The sequence below is a fragment of the Panthera leo genome, chromosome E1, assembly GCF_018350215.1.
Source record: "Panthera leo isolate Ple1 chromosome E1, P.leo_Ple1_pat1.1, whole genome shotgun sequence".
In the NCBI taxonomy this organism is placed as follows: Eukaryota; Metazoa; Chordata; class Mammalia; order Carnivora; family Felidae; genus Panthera; species Panthera leo.
The window spans coordinates 45,532,366-45,557,356 of record NC_056692.1 but is presented as its reverse complement, the minus strand read 5'-3'; the positions used below and the strand labels follow the sequence as shown (position 1 = coordinate 45,557,356).

General features: G+C 39.2%; 1 protein-coding gene across 8 annotated transcripts in view; it reads right to left on the bottom strand.

Annotated features, from left to right (window-relative positions):
• Window positions 1-19,960, bottom strand: part of TANC2 (tetratricopeptide repeat, ankyrin repeat and coiled-coil containing 2) — a 361,357-nt gene extending 341,397 nt beyond the window's left edge. For all 8 annotated transcript variants that reach the window (XM_042916896.1, XM_042916899.1, XM_042916900.1 and 5 more), the window contains exon 1: window positions 19,880-19,960. The gene's annotated coding sequence lies outside the window, so the exon portion shown is untranslated. The remainder of the gene's footprint in view (window positions 1-19,879) is intronic.
• Between the last annotated feature and the right edge of the window lie 5,031 nt (window positions 19,961-24,991).

Sequence of the window (24,991 nt, the reverse complement as noted above, 5' to 3'; positions counted from 1 at the left end):
AGTAGCACATACCTGGTTTTTTCCCTACTTAAGAAGAAAAAAAACACTTGATTTTTTCCAATTTAAATATCAACTAATAAATGCAGAAACAATGGCTGAGTTAGAGAATCATTATTCTGCAGCCATCCTAGTAATAATAATTAATTCCAGTGAGAATTAGTAATGATACTAAAACAAGTAGGTAAAAGTTGATGAGCAACGAGATTACACACAGATGATGCTTGAACCACATAGATTTGAACTACATAGGTCCACTTACATATGGATTTTTTTCAATGCAGTATAGTACTACATATGTATTTTCTCTTTCTTAATGATTTTCCTTTTTTAAAATTATTTTTAGTCTTTAAAAAATTTTTTTATTTGATTTGAGGAGCGCCTGGGTGGCTCAGTTAAATGTCCAACTCTTGGTTCTCACGGTTCGTGAGTTCAAGCCCTGCATAGGGCTCAGTGCTGTCAGTGCAGAGCCTGCGTGGCATTTCCTCTCTCTCCCCCTCTCTGCCCCTCCAGTGCTCACACGCTCACTCGCTCTCTCTCTCTCTCTCAAATAAACTTTTAAAAACAGAAAAAAATTTTTGAGGACAGTTGATAAACAATGTTACATTCATTTCAACATTGTGTACAACATAGAGATTTAGCTTCTCTATACACTGTGCTATGCTGGCTGTAAGGGTAACTACTGTCACCATATAACATTATTACAATACCACTGACTATATTCCCTATGATGTACCTGTTATTCCCATGACATGTTCATTTCCCTATGATTTTCTTAATGACATAGTCTTTTCTGTAGCTAACTTTATTATAAGAATACAGTATATAATAATACAATATACAAAATATGAGTCAACTGACTGTTCATGTTATTAGTAAGGCTTCTGGTCACACAGGCTATTAGTTAAGTTTTTGGGGAGCCAAGTTATACCCAGATTTTCTACTGCATGAAGGGGTCAGCGTCCCCAACTCCTGCATCATTTAAGGATCAACCGCAATTTCAAAATATCTTCCCATGAATTATTCATATACTACAAAAATAAAATAATGACTGTATAGTAGAAAAAACTGGTGGACAACACTTGAACCAAATGATCAAAGTTAACATGATCAATAACAGATCCAACCAGAATTATATGCCTCCTGATAGGATGCACCAATAACACACATCATTTATATAGTATCCTGCCCCCAAAATATAAAACCTAAGGAAACAGACAAACCAAGTCAAGGTATAGTCTGCAAAATAACTGGCTGTAATATTCCAAAGTGTCAATGACAAGAAACAAGAGAGGCTAAAGAATTGCTCCAGATTAAATAATAAATCCAATAATGCAATGCTGGAAGGAATACTACAATGAATCCCAGACTTGGCGGGGGGCAGTGTGCAAAATGCTATAAGGACTTATTAGGGAAAAAAATAAAATCTAAACACAGACTGTGGATAATATATTATACCAACAATAAATATTGAATATTTATATACATATATATTAAATATTTTCTGATTCTGATAATTATATGAGGTGTATGAGAATATCCCTGTTCTTAGAGAAAAAAACACCAAAGTATGTTGTGTGTATGTATGTATGTATGTGTGTATTTTAAATTTACATCCAAGTTAGTCAGCATATAGTACAATGGGAGGAGAAAAATGAAACAGCATTATATGCAACTCTTTTAAGGGTTTGCTACAAGACAGAACAGTGAAATTAGGTGGTAGTCGGAGGGGAAAGTAAGATCAAGAAAACTTTTTTTTTTTTTTTAACATGAGAGAAGTAACATGTTTGAATGCTGACGGGAATGAATCAGAGAAAAAAAATTAAAAGAGGAGAAAATAACTGAAGGAATGTTCTTGAGTAGGCAAGAGTGGATATGATCTAGTGGACGAATGAAGGAACTGCCTTCAGACAGAAGTAGACATATGACTGTGGAATTCTACAGAAGTTCTCCTCAACTTTTTCAATCAAGTAGGAAGAAAAGTCATTAGCTGAGAAAAAGAATGAAAGTATTACAAGTGAGATGAGAGGGGAAAAAAGAGGGAAAATGTATAAATTCATCATCCATTCATTCTCCCACCTACTAGACTAAGGATATACAGCATGATTATCTGGAAGCATTATGGTTCCACTTGAGGTTTATGGCCATGAATTTAAAACAAAACCAATGAGCAAGGTTGTATGTTTTACACCAACCACATTTCAGCTTCATGGGTGCAGGCATGGAAGAGGTCGTAAGTGGATTTAACTAGGAATGTGGTTTTGGCACAGCAAGAACAATGAATCAAGAGAGAAGAAACAATGTCAAAGGTATGTGCAAGGGAGAACTATGATTATAAAGTGACTTCAGTAAGGAAGGGAAAGAAGTTATCAAGAGAAAGTCAATGAAATGGTGGCTGAATCACTGGATAAGAGGTCCTAGTGGGGTTAAAGAATTATGGGAGTCAGGGTACTAAAGGGGAAAAGATTAGAAAGACAGCAAGTAGTGGCCAGAGAGTGGGACACATACAACTGAAATTATGGGGAGGTTGCAATTATTATTGCTAGGGAATAACTTTGGTAGTCATAATGATTTAGGGGAGGTGGAAGACAAGATCACAGAAAGAGATTCAAAAACTGAAATCCAAAGAACTGAAAGATCTGAATGTTGAAAAACTATCTACATGGTTGAAATGACCAAGAATTGAGATCAGAAATAGTACTGTGAGAGAGAAGGGGAGTATAAACAAAATAAAACCAAAAAGTAAGAAGAGGGAAGGAATCCTATGTAATAGAGAAATTTGGCTAGCTTTTGTTCCCAGTTACTGGGGGGTAGTCTTTAAATCCTAGGAATTTTTTCTGAGTGATAGGAGTGTCTTTGTTATTCATGGTGGAACCTGATAGCTTTTGTTAATGAGATGAGTCATAGCGGGCCCCTAAATAGTTTGTGCTAACAAAATGACTCAGGATGGGGGCTGGCTATACCAAAAAGACCAACTATATAATTAGAGGCCTGCCGTCCAGTGAGTGGAGGTGGCTGGAGACTGAGTTTAATCAGTGGCCAATGATTTAATCAATCATGCCTACATACCAAAGCCTCAATAAAAATCCAGGACACCAAAGTTTGGGTGAGCCTTAGGGTTAACAATAGTCTATGTACTGTAACACACTGATGTGCCAGAAGAAAGATGTGCCAGGAGGAGGATGTGTCCTGATTCCAAAGGGGGAGGACACCAGAAGCTGCACATTTGAGAGCTTCCTAGACCTTACCCTCTGTGTCCCTTCTTTTGGCTGGTTCTGTTTTGTATCCTTTTTGCCACAGTAAAACTGTGAGGGAGTAGCAGGAATCCCCACATTTACTTTACAGCCAGTTGGTTAGAAATGAGGATGATTCTGGGAACCCCCAAGCCTGAAGCTGGTATTTGAAGTGAGAGCTGTCTAGTGGAGGACTATGCCCTTAACTTGTGAAGTGTGACCTAACTCCAGGTGGTAACCATCAGAAGTCACTGTATGGGGGTGAACCAGAAAATCCAGTCAACACCAACAGGGTTTGTAGTAAATAAAATGTGATGATGTGAATTTCAAAGCTAAAGAACTTTAGGGAAGAGAATGATTTCAATGCTGAAAAGGGGAATAAAGAGAGTATCTATCTCCATATCCAGTGGCATGAGGGTTATGAGAACAAAAAAAGGGAAAGGCATCACTTGAGAGGGCAGAAAGAGAAATAATGTCCTCAGGAAAGATAAAATTCCTAACGCACTACAAGTTTTATAGGCTATGAGATGAGGAGGACTAAGTGAAAGAAATCCACAAAAATAAAGTATCCCGTGACACAGAACAACCAAGTATTTTGGAAGTCGAAGACTTCAAGGAGGAGAGAGTGTAATCAATTCTATCAAACGGTGCTGACAGATCAAGCAAGACAGAGACTAAAAAAGGATCACTGGATTGAGCAAAATGAAAGCCACTGATGACCATAACAAGCAGTTTCAGTGAAACGGTGGGAGAGGAAGCCTGGTTGGGATGGGTTCAAAGAGAATGGAGATCTGACTTTATAGCACTCTGGAAATCAACCAAAGGCATACAACAAAGAAATGTTTATTCAAGCAAACTAGGCAAAATTGGGTAAGAACAATGGAAGCTTGTGGCAATTTTGCCTGGGACTACTCTCATTCTCCTTAATCTTGCCCCCTACAAGTAGTAGCTCAAGCAGGGTGGGCCAAAGAAAACCTGGAGCTTCGCTGCTACTGCAGCAAAGGACTCAATTTAATAGAACTACCAATTAAAGTAGCCATCTTAGTGGCAAGTGAACAGTCAGATTTCCTAGCCTGAGGCTGTCATCCTGTTCAGAGCAAGCAATAACCCAATGGCCTATCTGGGGATTTAACAGGAAGTTCGAAGTAGTGAGACAACCATAGGAGTATAATCCCTTCTCATACCCCAAATACAAAGGGTAAATTTTGTAATATGTACATTTTTTTATTGTGTCAAGACAATTCATAGGAAGAAAGGATAATCTTTTCAATAAATGGTGTTGGGGCAACTGGATATTCATTAAAAAAAACAAAAACAAAAAAACCCAAAAAACCTCACATCCTTACCTCACACCACCTCCAAAAATTAACTCAAAATGGATCACAAACCCAGCAACTCCACTCCTAGGAATCTATCCAGAAGACATTAAAACATATATCCACACCAAGCCTTGTACATGAATGACTATAGCAGCATTACTCATAAAAGCCAAAAACTGGAAACAATCCAAATGCCCATCATTTGATGATGGCATTTTGCATCCATACAATGCAAAAATACTCAGCAATAAAAAGGAATGACATACTGACACATGTTCAACATGGATTAACCTCAAAAACATCATGCTAAGTGTAAGGAGACAGAAGCAAAAGACTGCATATTATAAAACAAAACTACCCACTTATGATTCCATTTATATGAATGTCCAAGGGCCAACTTATTGAAACAGAAAGATGAGTGGTTGCCTAAGGCTAGCGTTAGGAATGGAGATGGAACGCAAATAAGCTCAGAGGAATTTTGGGGAGTGATCACAATACTGTAAAACTGGATTGTGGTGATAACTGCACGATTCTATAGATTTACCTATAATCAGTAAATCATACTGTTACAATGAGTAAATTCTGTAATATGTACATTACACCTCTACACTATTAATTAAACTATTTAAAAAAGAGAGATGGATAAAGTAAACAAAACTGTTTTCCGGAGTCTGGTATAAATGAGAAAAGAAATGGGATAGCAGCCGGAAGGGTTAGTAAGGTCAAGAGAGCATTTCTTTCAAATGAAAGAAATTACAATATGCTCTTAATCTGTTGACAGTGATCCAGAAAAGGAAAAACAGGGAAGAATTGCAGGAAGAATGTCCTTGAGAAGGCAAGAAGGGATGGGCTCAAAGGAACAATTGGTGGGAATGACCTTCGATAGAAGAAAAGACAGTTAATTCACAATAACTGGTAAAGATGCAGGTGGTGGGAAGAACGTTTCTATTTTCTTAATAAAATAGAAAGGAAGGTCACCAGCTGAATGAAAGGACGTAAAGGGAAATGTTGAAGATTTGCATGCAAGGAACAGATATAATCAACTAAGCAAATGGGAGTGTGGAAGAACTAGAATGATAAAGTAGGATAGCTTGGCAGCACTAAAATGAAGTTAAAGTCACTGGGTACTAAGAATTTAAAGTCAACATGACTGTTTTGCTGAGCCATATACAGCTACAAGTGTGCAGGTGTGAAAAAGGAGGGTTGGTTTTAACCAGGATCGGGTTTTACCAGGCAAGAACAACCAAGGGAAAGAGATGAAGAGGGTTGAGGATAGATGCAGAAGAGCAATTATAATCAGAATTCAGCAAGTTAGAAAAGGAACTGAGGACATGTATGCCCTGAGGAACAGTGAAAAGGTGGTAAATTAAAGGTCCCAGTGGGGTCAAAGAATCAAGATTGTTGGGTACTTAGAAGTGAGCCAGAAACACTGGAGGTGATAGTTGGAGAGTAAAATGCCAGAAATTATATTATAGAAAATTGTAGCTATTGGTAATAAGGAGTTCTAGAACAGTGACTCTCAATCCTGGCTGCACATTAAAGTCACCTTGAAAAACTGTTAAATATAACATATGAAGCCACACCCCAGATTAACCAAATCAGAATTTCTGGGAGTGAGTCCTAGGCACCTGTAGTTTCTCAAAGCTTCCCAGTTAATGCAGATGCACTGAGGGTTTTAAAAACATCTGCACAGAATATGCCACAGAAGTAAACGGCTGAGGCAAAGGACAAGATCAGCAGAGGAGAGGAAGTGAAGAAGACAGAATACCAGAAGGGTCATCTGTATGGATACTGAAGATACCAATAATCATAACTGGAGTAGTAAAGAGTACCAGTGAGCCCCCAAAGAAGTCTAGAAGCAACTATGAGAAAGCAAAGAGAACACTTAACCCACATCAATAGGAGGAGCCACCACTTTAGAACTCTATGGGGAAGTATGGCCCTCAGGGGAGAAGTTTTACTTATAGCAAGAAGGTATTCATGTTTAGAGAAGAGGTTAAAGACAAAGGGAGTTTTGCAGGTGAACTCCAGAAGGCAGAGAGAAAGGGTTTAATGATCACAAAAGGGTGAAAATTGGGATCAAACAAGAGAGATGAAGGAAAGAGAAGGTCCAAACAAAACTACTAGAGGAGAGTAAGGCCAGGAAATCTCAGAATACAAGCCACCATATTTTTTAACACTACACAAAAACAATCACAGAAAAAGCTCTATGAAATTAGAAGATTTCCTGAACGCAGACATTTTCTAAAAGATTTTTTGAAATTAATTTCAAATAAAAATGAATCACAGAAAGTATCAAGGTCAATTCCATATACTAAGTTACAAGAAGAAAGAATAAGGAGCAGAATAACATCCCTACAGGGGCACTTGGATGGCTCAGTCGATCAGACTCTTGATTTTAGCTCAGGTCATGACCTCATGGTTCATGAGTTCGAGCATCGCACTCTGTGTTGACAGCACAGAGCCTGCTTGGGATTCTCTCTTTCTTCTCTCTCTCTCTCTCTCTCTCTCTCTCGCTCTGCCCCTTCCCTGTTCTCCCTCTCTAAAATAAATAAATAAACATTAAAATAATAACAACATCCCTACAGACAATAAAAGCATACCAGAAAGACGTGCCCACATAAAAGATCAACTCTGTAACATGCCATTTCAAAATGAACTAAAAGACCTTAAGAAAATGACAAAAGACATGAAAGAATAGATCTAAGAATTATAAAAACTCAAAATGAGATGACATGACACAAAATAATTAAAAACAAAAGGAAAGAATCATTCCAGAAGACAAGAATGAATAAAAACAGATAATCCCTTAAGAAAAATAGGTTAAAAAAAAGAAAAATTTAAGACTCAAAGAGATCAAAAAGATTTGAGAAAAACTGGCAAATACTGAAAACAGGCAAAGAAGATGGAACATACAGTGATAGGAACACCTGAAGAAGGAAATCAAAACAAAAAACAGAATAGTAAAAACAGTATGTCAAAAAACTTTCCTGAAATAAATATTTGAAACTACATTTTGAAAGAACAATTTGTACCTGAGAATAACAACTCAGAATCACTAAAATGATTTTACTATACTACTACTAAACATTAAAGAATAAGAAAGAAAAAAAAGGAGAAAACTGGGACCAGAAAGGGGAAAATACAGTAATATAGGCAGGAGTCCAGGAAATGCAAGATGAATGGGCAGTACTGGCTTTCCCATGATATAAAAGGGATCAAGTGCATAATGAGATTAGATCTGATAATCTCAGACCACATAAGCGTGGCAAGACTGTGTGGGAGATAAAGAACCAGTTACTTATAAAGAAAGGAGAAAGGCATCAAACTTATCAGTTGCACAAGCTTGAAAATGGTGGTATAAGGTATACATGTTATAAAGCAGGAAAAAAATGATGATCCAAGAACACTATCTAGCCAAGATATCATTCACTGATCAAGATAAAAGATGGGCATTTTCACTCAAGCAAGAACTCAGAAATTATGCCACATCCACTGAGGAAATTACTCCAAATGCTTTTCTGGCATCTATTATGACGGTCATGGGTCTCTTTTTTTCCAGTCTCTACCACTCCCAGAGTTGTGGCTGGCAGTATAGAAATGGCCAAATCCAAGAATATTATATACAACCAACCAGTCCTAGAAAGCTTCAAGAAACTTAGATCCTAAGGAATGCATATTTTGCCAACAAGCATGAGAAAGGCCTCAAAATGATTCAGACCAATGTTTCCAAACAATGAGCACCAGTACAGAGGCCAACAAGGTGCTCATTAAGCCCAAAGTAATCAAACACAAGATCACAAAAAGTGCCAGCCCTAAGTTGGATAGGCTCACCCTTGTCATCCATCCCAGTCTCAGGAAGTATACTTATTTCCATATGTCAAAGGTACCAGGCTTTAGCAACCAAAGTCCTGTAGTTAAGCCAAGGTCAAAGCAGAAAGGCCCCACAAAGTCTCCACAAAGACTCTGGAAGAAAAGGCTTCTGCTTATCACCTTGAGGGTCAAAGAACTGTACAAAACTTGGACTACTATCTGCATGGGCAGACATTTCCCTATGCTATCTTGTCTAAATACAATACAAAGTCCTCCAACTCATCCAAAAAGAGAGAGATACTCATATAGTTTTTATCTTGTAATCTGTTAATATGTTAAATTATGTTACTATTTAACTGTCCCTGCCTTCTTGGAATAAACACTGATATATTATCTTTTAAACATTTTTTTTACATTTATTTTTGATAGAGACAGAGCACAAGTGGGGGAGGGGCAGAGAGAGAAGGAGACAAAGAATACAAAACAGGCAAAGCAGGCTCCAGGCTCCGAAGTGGGGCTCGAACTCACAAACCAGGAGACCATGGCCTGAGCCAAAGTCGGACACTTAACCGCTTAACTGACTGAGCCACCCAGGTGCCCCTGATGTATTATCTTTTAAATATACTACTAGTTTTATCTTGTCAACACTTTATATAGAATGTTTGCTTCTCTGGTCATGAGTAAGAATGGACTAATGTTTGTAACAGGGAAGAGAGAGAGAGAGAGAGAGAGAGAGAGAAAGAGAGAAAGAAAGAGAAAAGAAAGAAAGAAAGAAAGAAAGAAAGAAAGAAAGAAAGAAAGAATCTTAATATCCATTAGTTACGTAACAACAGAATAAATTATGGTGTGCTACCCTATAGAATGTTATTGAGCTTTTTACAATTAGAGTTCCATTTACTACACTGGAGAGATACCATGATATGTTTGTAAATGAATAAAGCAAGTTACAAAAAGCCTGTATAGGTATGTGTACATACTTATGTGTTTTTGAGTGAGAAAAAGATGCTGAAAAATACTCAGTGTTCGTTAATGTTGGTTACACCAAGGAGGAAAACTAGAGAAGGGAGAGACCTGAGGGGAAGGGAAAATACTAACTTTTCCTTTATTCACCCTGGTTTGTTTATTTTCAGGGTTGCAAGCAGAGAATTACCTTTATAATTTTTTTATAAAGCTAAATGGGTTGGGAGGGTGAGGAGATTAAAAGTAATGACAATTAACATTTGTTGACAACTAATAAATGTCTACCTTTAATACATCCAAAGACAAAATTAGAATTAAATTATGTAAGCAAGGAGAGGAATCATTATGAAGTTCATTTATTTAAAAATACAAAATAATCCAATCTGGAACCAAAGCTGCATAAGAATGGTCTTTCTCAAGTACATTAAGCAAGATGACTTCAGGATGAACTAGTTTTTATTTTATAACCAGCACAAACTTATAACTAGCACAAACTTATCAATTCATGGATATTTTGACAAATAAGGATAAAACTAAGAAAAAGCGAGTAAAAAAAATATTCAATGAATAATTATATGCATGATACACTGATTAGCATAAATGGGCAAAATGTCACAGAAGTAATTAAAACTCAGGAAAAAATGGGATTTTGAATAGTTAACTTGTTATAGCTATACTAAAGAGAGGCAAACTTTTCCTAATGTATTATTTTACATTGTAAATAAACAAGGCCATTTTTATTAAGCAAATCACACAAAAAAATAGCAACCACTTAACTGATTGCCACCTACAACTTTTTAAAAAAGAAAAATTACAAGAAGCTACCAACATGTGACATGGGTGATGGATAAAGTTATCATAGAAAATTCCAGTTATTAACAAATGTGAGAAATGTTTATAAACATTGAAAACATTTACGTGATCGAATTGAAAAAAAGAACTTGGGCTCACTGTCTCAAAGAAATGCCACTGTTTGCTATTTTATGGAGGAGATTAAAAACTAATTTTTGTCAAGCCTGTGGTACTTAAAGGGAAACAGCCCAAAAGGTATGCACACCAGGAGTCTGCCCAACAGCATCTCACTTCTATAAGAATCTTTAAAGTTTACAGTTATTTAAGAATTCTCTCAGCTCTCATCAAATCTTTCATAAAAGAAAATTTCAGGATACAAAATAAATCAGTAGCTGAATTAACCATGGGTCTTTTAAATGCCTTGCAAGGCTGAAAAGGAGAGCGAGACAAGACAAGGAAAAGCTGTACTGACAATGCTAGTAAAACACTCTGGAAAGGAGTTGGGTCAAGCACACATCAAAAAAGAGAAATTCAGGACGCCTTCCAAGGTCTAATAAAAATTACCATTCCTTAAGCACTAGACATGGTCCTAAGGATTGTCAGTGATTATTTCATTGTCATCATCAAAACCCTACAAGATAGATTTTAGCCCCTCATACATCTAGTGAGTGACAGAGCAATAATTTGAATGTTTTCATGATTCAAAAACTCTCAAATTCATGTTCTACTATAAAATGGGTCTCATGATTGTAGAATTTCAAAAGCTTCTTACATAAATAGTATTGTCATCCTATCATAAAGGAATGTTTGTAACAACTTCCAAAGGAAGTCTTTCTTCCTCTTCAAAACCCTAAAAAGGAAGAGTTAAGATTCTCTGATGCTGTATATATTCTCTGATTATGTAGTAAATCTTCATCCCACATATCCTAATAAAACGAATTACCTTCATTCACCCTAATTCCCAATCCGAGGGAGCCCTACAGAATTCCTTGGGATCTGAACAGAACTAATTCTAGAGTAACAACAAATACACATTAAGCTTCCATAGCCTGACTAGCTTTTTGCCTTACCAAATTTCAGCAGCTAGGGCCAGACATTGTGGGACCCCACAACCCAAGATTGCAAAGTGCTAAGAAGAGACTTCCTTCATTTAGGCAGAAGGAATTGACTAAGATCTGAGGCAGATTCTCTATGGCTAAGATGATTGAATCACAACATCTAGATACCCCATCCCATTTCCAAGTTTAATAACTAACTAATCCACTCATAAGGCTGGATCCATAGGAGGGGTTTCCATGGCAATAAAAACCTGTTGCCATATTTCTTCAAGTTGTCAATCTCTATAATGAGATGTCAACCGATATAATCAGATATGATAATGCAAGTATTAATGCAAGTATTAGATAATGCAAGTATTAGAGGAAGGAAATAAACAAGGATACCTAGTCCAAAGGTATCTGGAATAAACTGTCCATTACTATTGTTTATATACTTTTCTTTGTGAATTTTAGGTTTACAACACTTGCTGGTATTTATAAGAAGGAATGTACAAATCACCGTTTTCCTTTTCATAATACCTTGCCACCTAATGAAAACAGTAAAACTTATCAACACTGGCTAATGAAACTTTAGGGAAGTGACAAACTGTAATACACTGGATTTTCTTAAACCATATTTTCCCCAGAGGCAGAATGGATATGAGGACACAGAATTCTGAATTACACTATTAGCTTTTATTAAGTAAGAATTTGAAATGTCCACCTTCAACTGAAAGACTACAATAGCAAAAGTAACTACTTATACATAGCAGGTAGTCAATAAATATTTAAGCAAATGATTTAATGAGTTAATATACTGCATAACCCCCCCCCAATTTTTCCAATATAAGTAATCTAACTGAACTCATAAACCTTAAACACAAGGTATCCATATAGCAAACTAATATTTAAAAAATCAAGGTTTTTTTCATATAACAATGATCTTTTTTAATGCAAAATATGCATATGAGAGACTTGGAAAAAGAAAAATCTTCTTATATGCCATGCTCTAAAACTCTTCACTTGGGATACCTCTTTTGAGAGAAAGGAATAGTCAATTAATATACTCTGGAAGAAATTTCTTCAGAGTTAGACATAATATGGGTGTCAAATGGAGACACAACAGGAGACTGTCAGATAAATCCCTATGAAGGCAAAGTAGCCAATCTTTTCTCAGTAGATAGACAGAAGCAATTATGCCCTGAAAGGCCTTCAACAGACATAGTTGGTCTATCTCCAATTCATGACAGTCAATGACCATTTATAGTATAAACTAATGACTGGTAACTTTTATCAGTTAATAAAGTTAGCATCAGTTAGTTGGGCTAAATAGTAAATACTCAGGTTTTGTGGGCTATGCGGTCTCTTTAGAAACTACCCAACTCTGTGGCTATACTCAGAAAACAGCTATAACCAATATGTAAATGATTGAGTATGGCAATATGCCAATAAACTTTCTTCAGGGCGTGAATTTGAATTTCCTATAATTTTCACATGTCACAAAGCATTCTTCTTTTGATATCTTTTCAACTATTTAAAACTATAAAAAAACCAATCTTAGCTTGCAGGTCAGACAAAAACAGACATTGGGCTGCATTTGGCCCATGCACTGTAGTTTGCCAACCCCCATAATATAGTGAAAATAATTCAGCTACAGTTCACACAGAGAACCTTCTAATCTTCCTCCCCCAACTCAGGAAATAAATAAGGAATAAAATTTGGTTTATCTTTAGAGTTTGTTTCAACGACAGTCCAGAAGTCACTCTGAATAATATTCTTGATGTTGTGTATATGTATGTATATTTCTCCACACATATCTCCTGATGCATAGAACTTTGAAGAAGAATGAGGCAGGCAATGAGTCTAAAAAGGAGGCAAAGATCAGATCATCATGAAGGACCTCACATGGCTTGCTAAGGAGTTTCCATTTTATCCATTAAGTGATGAGTCGCCACAATAAGATTCTGAAGAAAAGAATGACATGATCAGATGGCCATGTTAGAAAGATCACTCTGGCAGCAAAGTACCTATGGAAAAAAGGTACATAAATTTGACATTAAAAAGTAAAGATGTCTACAGGGCAAATGGATTTTTTTTAAACATACCAACAAGATTATTCACTATAATGCAACTACTCAGTTTAAATGACATCAGAATAGGGGCAACGTGGTGCCTTAGTCGGTTAAGCATTCCAACTTCAGCTCAGGTCATGATCTCACATGGGTTTGAGCTCCGCATCAGGATCTGTGTTGATGGCTCAGAGCCTGGAGTCTGCTTCGGATTCTGTCTCTCCCTCTCTCTCTCCCCCTCCCCTGCCTTCTCGGTCACACGTGCGCTTGCTCTCTCAAAAATAAACATTAAAAAAATTAAAAAAATAAAATAAATGACATCAGAATATCTCAAGTTCTGATAAAAAGGAAGAAGTTTGAGAGATAGGATATATATACTATGCACTGGATAAAGGCAGAAGTTAGTATTATGGGGAAGAAAAGGGTAAAGCAAAAGCATGATTAAAACTAATACCAACTTAATTTTTTTGCCTCTTAAACTCAGTCAAGTTTACCTTCAACTATTCAAGGACAAACAGAAGCTGAACATAATAAGATATTTTTGTAATGTGTGGCCCATAAAAAAGCAACTTATCTCACACTAAAAACATCCACAAACACAACTTTCTAAAGACTTATATTTTTGTTAAATAAAATAAACTGACCTAATAATTTGTTTCCAGAAATAATTGTGGTATTGTAATTACTTAGAGATTTCTGGAATAAGAACAATCCCTATCAGAAACTTTTTCAATTTATTGCATCCTTACCCTGTTTAACCTTTTAAAATTTAGGCCCCAATTTTTTGTTCTCCATCTAATATTACCTGGAATCTTAAATACTCGAGGTAAAATACCTCTAAAAGAAAGGAAAAGGGCCATTGGCTGGAAAAATAAAGCTATAAATCTTTAAGCTCTTCTTTTAACCTATTTCTTTCCATAGAATCTTCTTTTTTTTAAGTTTATTTATTTTGAGAGAGAGAGAGAGAGAGAGCGAGCAGGGGAGGGGCATAGAGAGAGGGAGAGAGAATTCCAAGCAGGCTCCATGCTGTCAGCGCAGAGTCCAATGCAGGGCTAGAACCCACGACCATGAGATCATGACATGAGCCGAAATCAGGAGCAGGACGCTTAACTGACTGAGCCACCCAGGTACCCCTCCAGAGAATTTTAAAGAGACTCACCAGGCATAGGTACCCTCCATCATCATATAAACATCTCAACTCATTTTTTTAAAGTTTATTTTGAGAGAGAGTGCACACATGAACACACACACACACACACACACACACACACACACACACACGGGGGAGGGGGAGAGAGAGAGAATCCCAAGCCGGCTCTGCACTATCACTGCAGAGTCAAACGCTGGACTCAAATCATGAGATCATGACCTGAGCTAAAGTCGGATGCTTAACCGATTGAGCCACCCAGGAGCCCCTCATTTTTTTATTGTAAACAATTTTCATGTAATACAAAAGATGCTACTCAAACAAGCCAAGTGACAGTTTTCATGGGATTATAACAAAGACTATTTATTTATACAGTATATTTATATAGTGTCTTCTCTCCAAATAATAATAGTATTTGTTAACTACAGGCACTCAGCAGATATGACAACGCTGAGCTTCAATTCATTCACAAAGGGGGAAAAAAAGTCCAAATAATTAAACTAGTTTCCAAACTATTTTATATTTGTTACTTTGGTCAGACTAGTACTGGAAAAGCAAACAGCCACCTGCAACAGTCTGTTCTAGCTCCCTGAAACAAAATCTTGGAATCCTGAGTAAAAATATTCCAGCTAACATTCTGTGATTCTGTGTAAGTACATTCAACTACTATGCCTAATCAGTAGGTCTCAGAAATTCAATTTTAATTATATTGTAAAGGAAACAAATATGACAAGGAAAGAAATTTGATGCATTTCTTTTAGGCACACTTGTTCTACCTTACATCTAATCAGTATCAACTACCCTGATATTCACTTTTTAGAACTAGTATTGGTTTAGTGTACAGTAGTCCCTGCTAATCCACCCACAGTCTAGAAGCTCCTCCTTCTGATACTTAGTCAGAAGGTCAATAGTAACCTAAGGCCACATCACACTGCCTACATCACTTCATCCCATTACACAGGCATTTTATCATCTCATGTCATTACAAGAAGAGTGAATTCAATCAATAAGGTATTTTGAGAGACTACATTCACACAACTGTATTACAACATACTATTACAAGTGTTCTATTTTATTGTATTTTTAAAATTTTTTTAATGTTTATTTATTCTTGAGAGAGAGAGAGCATGAGCGGGAGGGGGCAGAACGAGAGAGGGACACAGAATCTGAAGCAGGCTCCAGGCTCTGAGCTGTCAGCACAGAGCCAGACACAGGGCTCGAACTCACAAGCTATGAGACCTGACCCGAGCCAAAGTCAGGCATTTAGCCGACTGAGCTACCCAGGCTCAACTGTTCTATTTTATTATTGTTAATCTCTTACTATACCTAATTTATAAATTAAACTTTATCATAGGTATGTATTTATAGGGAAAAAAACATCGTATATACAGGGTTCAGTACTATGCACAGTTTCAGGCATCCCCTGGGGTCTTGGAACGTATCCCCTGAAGATAAGGGGGGATTACTGTACTTCTTTCTAGGCTTACTTTCTTCCCCATTCAAAATAATGCACAGAGAGTCATTCAGAAAATACGAAAACAGGGGCACCTGGGTGGCTCAGTTGGTTAAGCGTCTGACTCTTGAATTTTGGCTCAGGTCGTGATCTCACAGTGGTGGGATCAAGCCCCATGTTGGGCTCTGCATGGACCATGGAGCCTGCTTAGGATTCTCTCACTCCCTCTCTCTGTCCCTCTCCCACTCGTGTGCTCTCTCTCTCTCAAAAATAAATAAACTCAAAAAACAAAAAACCTTATGATAAAGATGCAAACATCAAATTAGGCTTTATAAGTGAAGTACACTAAAAGGAACTACCAACCAACCTAAAATACAGAGCATGATCAAGTCTATGACAATTTATTAAATATACTAAAGTACATAAATATACATCCTGAATAAGTCTTAGCCATAATCAGTAGATTACCTTGCATTCCCTTAACAACACATGTATACAAAAATACAGAAATGTTTGATTATATGAGACATGTGAATCACAGAATGGCAGTTTGGCTTAAAAAAGAAAATAATTGTTACAAGTAGAAGAGGTGATATTCTTTACACGTTTTTATAAATATTAGTTCATATGTAATATATATAAAAAAATGTTTAAGTGTGAGAAAAATCTAAGCCAACAACTGTTGACGGAAACAGTAAAATATACATATATGTCCAATCCATTTTTGTTACTTTTTAAAATAAAATAGAGATCAGGGGCATCTGGGTGGCTCAGTCAGTTAAACATCCAACTTTGGCTCAGGTAATAATCTCACAGTTCATGAGTTCAAGCCCCGCATTGGGCTCTGTGCTAACAGCTCAGAGCCTGGAGCCTGTTTGGGATCTGTGTCTCACTCTTTCTCTGCCCCTCTTCCGCTAATGCTCTGTCTCTCTCTCTCTCTCTCTCTCTCAAAAATAAATATTAAAAAAAAACTTTTTAATTACAAAATAGAGATCGTAAAAGTGTGAATAGATAGAAAAAATAGATAATTCCTTCTTAATTTTCCTTGAGAAAGTTACAGTAAATTTACTGGTGCTCTTAAAGAGACAGTAGTTAGTTGTGTGTGCGTGCGTGTGTGTGCGTGCATGCGTGCGTGTGCGTGCGTATAGTACTATCTCTTTAAAAGCACCAGTAGGGTGGCTCAGTTGGTTGAGCGGTTGAGTGTCTGACTTCAGCTCAGGTCATGATATCGAGGTCCATGAGTTCCAGCTCGTCAGGCTCTGTGCTGACAGCTGGGAGCCTGGAGCCTGCTTCGGATTCTGTGTCTCCCTCCCTCTCTGCCCATCCCCCGCTCAAGCTCTGTCTCTGTCTCTCAAAAATGAATAAGCACTCAAAAAAATGAATAAACATTAAAAAAAATTTTGAAAGCACCAGTAAACCTTTACTGCACACTATGTATACACACACACACACACACACACACACACACACACACACACACACAAACCAACCTACCTGAAAGTAACTTTCTACCTCTAAAGTTCCCCCCAAAACCAACCTCCATCACAAACATCTCCTTAACCACATAAAAAACACTGATACTCCTCTACTCATAATTCCAGAGATAAATGACAAAAATAAATTCCAGAAGAGAAATGTTCATACTACAAGTAACTGTAATTTTGGTATATTTGTAGGCTTAATATTTATGCATCTTACTACTTACTGAATTGAAACTCAACTCTTCTGCTTCCTAGCTAAATCTGATTCTTGACTGTCCTATGCAAGTTACTGAACATCTCTGTGTTTCAGTTTCTCATCAGAAAATGGAAATAACCATACACACCTCACAGGGCATTGAAACTGGTTAAAACACGTATAACAGGACTGGCACAGAGTAGGTGCTACATAAGGGGGAGCCATCACCAGTAGTTCTCCTACTAGTGATAATACTCCACCATCTTCCCAAACACACTGAAAACATTCTGAGAAATTTGAATTACTGACTAAAACTAGATACTATTAAAAACAGACATCAAATCCGGAGCCTAATTAACAGTAAGTTTAAAGCCCTGCAACTCTGAAAAGATCACTAAGAGATCCACGTAACACCCCTGTCAAGAACAGTAGGAGAGCAGTTTTCCCAAGTGCAACTATCAATTTCTTCCCTTACACAAGGGGGCAGTGATAACAAGAAAAGAATGGGGCTCTGCAACACCTCTTCCTACAGACAGTAGGGGGTGGCAGTACACACGGCTTCCAGTCAGAACAAAACAGGAAGACCCAACAGAACTGCTCTTTATTCTCTTCTGGCCCTCTCCTCTCTGCTTTAGCCCCAACATCGCCTCAAGGTGAGTAACGTATCTACAGAAAACACTAAAACCCAAATATTAATCACCAAGGAAAATCCAGTTTTGTCTTTGAAGCAAATGATCCCTCAGTGGCTGAATTGTGCATCCAGGAGGAAGCCAATCAGTATGGATTTTCAGATTATCTGGCAAACTACTTACTGTTATTATAAGAACAACATTCAGGCAAGTAATTCAATTTCTCTACAATAGTCACAACATAAAACACTATAATCTCAACCATTAACTATATCCTAATGAACACATCCAGGTATTTCTGCTGGTTTCACAGGACACAGACACTCCTTGGACATACATGTGTAAGTTATATTACACAGCTCATTCAACTATCTTTTGTTACTTCTGAAATTCCAGCTATTTTCTGACAATCCTCTCAAAACGCAGATGTTCTTCTTAAATGGAAGTCACAATGTTTCGCAGCATGTGGGTAATTTTACAGGGAGAGAGAGAGACAGAGAGAGAGAAAGAATATTTAATATTTTATTCTTGGGCTCTCATTCCTAAGATGATGTACCTGAGAAACGCTGCAAGAAGTGCTCCACTGACAGTATCCATGTTGCTGCTTTTTAGGCTACATTTACTGTATTTTTTTCCCCCTGTCTTGCCACCCCAACACCAAAAACATGCAAGAATATATCACTACTGTCATTCACTGTACTTAACCACTGCAATAGCTTTTGGCTCCAACCCCTCAAAATGCCTGAAAATTTATCCCTTTTGTTCACCATATTGTTTTGTTTTCCTCATTCCAGATATTTTCACCTGTGTGAAAAGGAAGACAGAGACACATAGGGGAAAAAAAAAAAAAATCCCTTTGCCTAATGATCTTGAACTCGGAATTATGGTCAAGATGTGGTGGGGTGTTTTTTTGTTTGTTTGTTTGTTTATTGTTTTTCTTTTCCTGGAGAGGGCAGAGAATAGAGTGAAAGACACCCAAAACACCCAATCTTCCTAATGTTAATTATCATTGTTTATGTTTTGTGAAACCCATTTTAAACATTCCACAACTGAAATAAAGGACAGGATACAATTATATCACAGCTCTACAAGCTGACGGCGAAACCTGGAATTATTTTAGCCCTATTTTTCCATCTCACAACCAGATACAGTATGCTTTTTTTTTTTTTCTTTCACGTGGGTACATACTATATCTCAAAAAAAATAGCATATCACAGCTCCTCTCGAATTCCTGTGATAAAATATCTAGCAATGAGCCTTATTAATCTTTTCTTACACTACATCCCCTTTCCCAGGAGAGACTGTTAATATCACTAATAACACTTCTACCATGAATTTCAATGCCACACAGGCCAACCCACCCTGCGCCTTACCTGGCACATTTCACAACTACTTTTTATGCTGCATTCTGGGGGCACATTTTGCAACTCGTTCTGCACCACATTCTCTGCCACGTTTAGCAATCTGCCTCGCATCTCATCCTGGGTCCCCGTCATCCAGAGACTCTCCTCGGTGCCAAATTCCTTGACACCTTCGGTGACACTGAAGTAACCAACCCCGGTCCTATCTGAAGTCACCCTGGGTGCCACATTTGGAGCCAACCTTCCCCACGCCTTGGACACCGGAGGCACTTCGCTGCCCGTTTCGCTGTCTCCCCGCTCGCCCCCGCCCCTCTCCCTGGAGCGGAGGCATTGAAGGCGAACGCCCCTGTCACTGAGGCGACCTCTCCTTCCGCGGCTCTCCGGTGTCTTACCTGCCGCTTTGAGGGGCTCGCTGCACCTCGGGGTCAAGCCCCAGTCCCCGGGATCTCCAGTGAGGACCGCGCCGCCCGCCGGCGCCGCCCGCGATTCCCAGAGCACCTCGCTGCGCTCCGACGCCCGCGGTGGATCTGCGCCCCGGAAAGGCGCGGCGGGGCCTCGAGGCGGGCAAGCGCAGCCCGCGGCGGTCGTCCTGTCAGCGGCGGCGCGGGTGCAGGCTCTCGCCCCTAAGCGCGGCGGCGGCGGCGGTGGTGGCGGTGGCGGCGGCGGCGGCGGCAGCGGCGGCGGCAGCGGCAGGCGCCTCGCTCCGCCTCGCGCGCGGCACAGCCAGGAGGTGAGCGCGAGGGGGATGGGAACGGGGGCGGGGCCGTCCGGAGGAGGCGCGGAGGGCGGCGGCGGGAGGGCAGCGCCGGCAGCCCCGAGCCCGGCGCTCGGAGTGCTCGTAGCTTCCCTAGCCGAGCGGGCGGCTCTCGCGAGGCGGCTGTGCCAGCGGGCCCCGCCGGAGCAGCGCGCCCAGCAACCCGCGCCCGGCTGGCCGCTCGCTAGCGCCGCCGCCGCGCCGGGGGCGTCACACCCTCCCCGGCCGCCCGCAGCCCCGCCCCCTCCGGGCCCGGGTGGGGAGGAGCGCGAGCGCGGAGGGAGAGCGCGTGCGTGGGGGCGCGTGCGTGGTGGAGCGCGCGCGCCCCCGCCCCCTCCACAGTTTGGGGGTGGGGAGCGGCTGGGAACGAGAGTGAAAACCGAACCCTTCCCTGCGCGGAGAGGTTGGGCCCTGATTCTGCCGCTCTGTGAGGTCTGGGCATTTCTCGTTTCCTCAGGGGTCTCTGACCGGTGGGGTCGAGGGCATTTGGTGGGGAAGAAGGATGGAAGCTCAATAGCAGACAAGGCCCTAAATAGTTCGGCTCCGCCCCCGAAGGGGTGATGTCACTCTCGAGGTGCTGCTGCTGTCACGTGCGCCCACTTCTGGGCCTGTCCTCCCTCGTTCATGGCCAGAACGTTCCTCTAGATTTCCCCCGCTTCAGTCACCTTACGTACACCTCACTCCCGGAGTCCTCAAATCCTACATATGTCGGTCATTCTTTGCCTGATGCTCAATTGTAATCTGTAAATTGCTTCAAATGCCACAGTTGGCTGTGGCGGCAATCAGAATGAGGTGCAAAACCAGCGATGGGTGAGCAGGTGGGTGGGGAGGGAGGAGAGAGAAGGGAGACTGTGTTATCTAGAACAATTGCTGAAATTTCACCAACCATGGCTTGGGAGCCTGATGTGAAGTTGTGAGGCTGCCTCTGTCCCTGCCAGGCTGGACAAGAAGTGATGTGGTTTTAAGAGCTAGTGCGCAAGGCCCTGAAAGCCACCACATTAAAGCTTCCCGGGAGGTTTTACTCCCATTACCCTCCACCTGGATCTTCTTCCTTTTTTCCTTTCCCTTGCATCATAAAACCACATCAACGGTGGAAGGTATTTTTTCGTGTGCTGTAAGATGATGCAACGCAATCACTCTTATGTAGTCTGCCTGGCTAATCTTCCCTTCCATAGACTGAGAAGACCTTTCGTGGTCATCTCTGTCCTAATGAGACGCCATGATTGGAAATAGAAACCCCAAATTAACCTCAGTCGAGGAGAGGAACCTATGTCTGTGGTGTCTCTAAGATAGTTTTATCTGTTTGCTAACAGTTCTTTGAATCTACTTCATCCAGGAGTTTGTGGGTTTTTTCGTTAGTATTATCTCAACTATACAAGAAATTGCATATGAGGCCATTCCCAACAGCTACCCTCTACAGTGAATGTTTGAAAAGTTAGAGCTAGAACAGCTTTGAATACTGCAGCTAAAATGGCAACGTGAAGGGTTAATATATGGATTTTTTTTTTTTAATGTTTGTTTATTTATTTTGAGAGAGAAAGTGGGAGAGAGAGAATCCCAAGCAGGCTCTGCCACTGTCAGCACAGAGCCCAATGCATGGCTCCATCTTGTGAACCATGAGATCATGACCTGAACCAAAATCAAAGGTAGGACACTTAACCGACTGAGCCACCCAAGCACCCCGGTATACGGAATCTTTTGGTGATAACGCCAAAAACTTAGATTACTCTAGCAATAACCTATGTATCTATGGCGGTAAACACATAGTAGTGATTACTAATGGGGGAATTGACAGAGGGCAGGAGGGAGCCTTCTCTGTTGGCAGAAAAGTTTGATATCTTGATCTAGCTAATGACTACAAGGGTTAATATACATGCAAAAAGATTTATTCATACACACAAAGAGGCGCTACAACATCATCATGATTCGAGTCTGGAAACCTGGGTTTAAATCTCAGTGTCACCCATCTCTTACCATCTGTGTGACCTTAAGTCTCCAAGGCTTTTTTTTTCTTCATCTACTTAATGTGGGTGATGATACCTCACAGGAAGATTGTAGAAATTAAATGAAATTATCTTTGAAAAATACTAAGCACAGAGCCTGGTATGTAGTAAGTGTTTAGGTGAGCAGTAGCTATTGTTATTCTTCTTACACTCAGATTTACTCTATTCAATTTTCCTTTGGTTTTTGTTGTTGGTTGTTTTTTTTTTTTTATTTTAAAGATTGCTTTGTATGTCATCCTTTGCCTGTGAGTTTCACTGAAGCTAATAACATTCCCTTCCTGCAAGAAATAACAAAAGGCAGTCAGGGGTGTAATGTGTTAGTTTTCAAACTAGTTCAGGTGGCAGGACTTAGAAATTATTGTGCTTATTGTGGAACCCCATGAAATATTGATAGATTTAATTCTGCCATATGGACATGACACAATTTTACTAGCATTGAATCTGGCTGTATTATGTTTATGCAGATCTCGCACATATTTTTTTAAAGTGCATTTTTAAGAAATAATAGGTCTGTGTTTTTCCTTTAAAATTTGTTTGCAACTTTTCACAAAGTAGGAAGTACCAAAAGTTTAATAACAGTTCACAAAATGAAAACCTTTAAGTCCATTTTTCCTGGAAATTAGAAAAACACTGTAATTGTTCAGTTTTAGCAGCAGAGCTCTCTTTATTGGATTTTCCCACAGTAAGCTCTCATAGCTGTGACCCACAGGGTCTCTTGCTCTGATGAAGTGAGTAACTCTGACTCACTATCCTCATCATAGTCCCAAAGATCAGTCTCCATTTCCTTTGGCTGACCTTTCCCAAATCCCATGTTCACACTGAGCAGTGTGAGTACCCACTGAATGAACTCACTGCCTTGCTGTCTTGATCATCCAACATGATTCTATTCAGCCCATTCTCTTCCACATAGTACTGCTGTTAAGTCTTGCAATTTGCTGCCGTGCTCTAACTTCATGGAGGAAATGCTCTGTCCCTGACAGAGGTAAGGGTAGTGGGGTGCTGTAGGGATGGTGAGCAACATTGTTTAGAGAAGCCACCCCTATTCTCAGCTCTTCTCCTGATTTGCTTTTTGTCAGTGATACCTGAAATCCTGAGAATGCTGTTTTTTAACTTACTAAAAACCCATTCTAGTCAAGATGATAATATTGTCTATAACTTAAATTTGGAAACAAAGCGTGTGCTATGTAAGAGGAACATGCAAATGTGCATGAATTAGCCCACCCTTACCCTATACTGCTCAACTTGTCAGTGCCATCTATAGCAGTTAAATTGCCCTTTTTTGGTCTCTCAACTCTGCACACTCACCTCTGCGTATGTCTTCCCATGGCAACTCTAAGTCTCTTAAGTAAACCATCAGGCTCACGTTGTCTACCCTTTTCCCTCATTTCTCTCCCTGTTGAATAAAGAATAGTGACATCAACCATTGACCACCATTGATTGATTGCCTACTGGCTGCAAATGCTTTACTAAATGCCCTATATATACTACCCCATTTAATTCTCACAACATCCTATCAGTATTATCTCAGTTTTATCTCGGGGCCAGGGGAGGTGGTGAGAGATTAAATGACCAGTTCAAGATCACACTGAATGGTGAACAGAGTCACAATCAACCCAAACAAACTTTGTCCTCTGTCAGTTACCCTCAGGATAATGCTATATAAAATATAAATGAGAACACAGAATACATCATTTTAAAAATGTGAACAATATTACACAATGAAAGGTATGTCTGAAAAGTTGATGTAAAAGAGATTTTTCTCATTGATTGTTTTTCATAATCTGATTTCTTTTTATCTGTAGTTGATAACTTCTAATTCAATAGCTTCAACATTTTCCTCACCAACTCCCATCTTGGTCTTTTGATGAATATTTAATAATTTCAAGACTAACACTTAAAAGTATTTCCACACAGAGGAGCTACTACTTAAAAAAAGTTTCTAGTAAATCTCTTTTTTGGAAAGTGAAAAATTCATGTACAATATTAAGAAACAAAATTCCATATATTTTTACACTGACAGTTATAAACACTTGACAAGTATTTGTGCCTGCTGTATGCATATAACTGTGGTTAAGTGCCACTGAGCATATTTAACTAGTTTGAGAGATGTCTTGGCTACTAGAACCTCCTAATCTATTTAGAAAACAAAATGCTTTAAACATTTAAATATTAAATTGTCAAAACATGGGTAAAACAGTTCTGTAACAATTCATAAAAGGGAGGGAGATAACTTTGACTGGAATGATATGGGACTGCTACTTGAGGAAAATAGAATGGGAAAAATATGTAAATGGAAAGAAGGAAGGACTATTCCAGGAAGAGCCCTAGAGAATCAACAAAAGTTTAAAACAGGTAATAAGTATAACAACTCTTAGGTCAAAGAATGAACCCCTTTTGGAGGTTAGTTGCTTTCTTAACAAAGACAAGCATTGGTGTGAACTACAAATAAACATGATGCAACCTAAAAAAAAAAAAAAAAACAGCCAATAAGCAACAAGTGTAGATGAATAGAATAGTATTTACTTATTAAGAGATAAAACATCTGGTAACATCTTACCAACATCTGGACCAGGACTGAACTGCAGAGAGTATTGCCCAGAAAAGGAGGCACCGTGAAGTCTTTGAGCAGAACAATGACAAGAAGACAGTGTTCAAAGCTTTGTCTAATGGGTGGATTTCAGCAAGGAAGGACAAGTGATAAGGATATGGTTAAGAAGATATTACTATTTTATGAGCTAAAGAAGGTG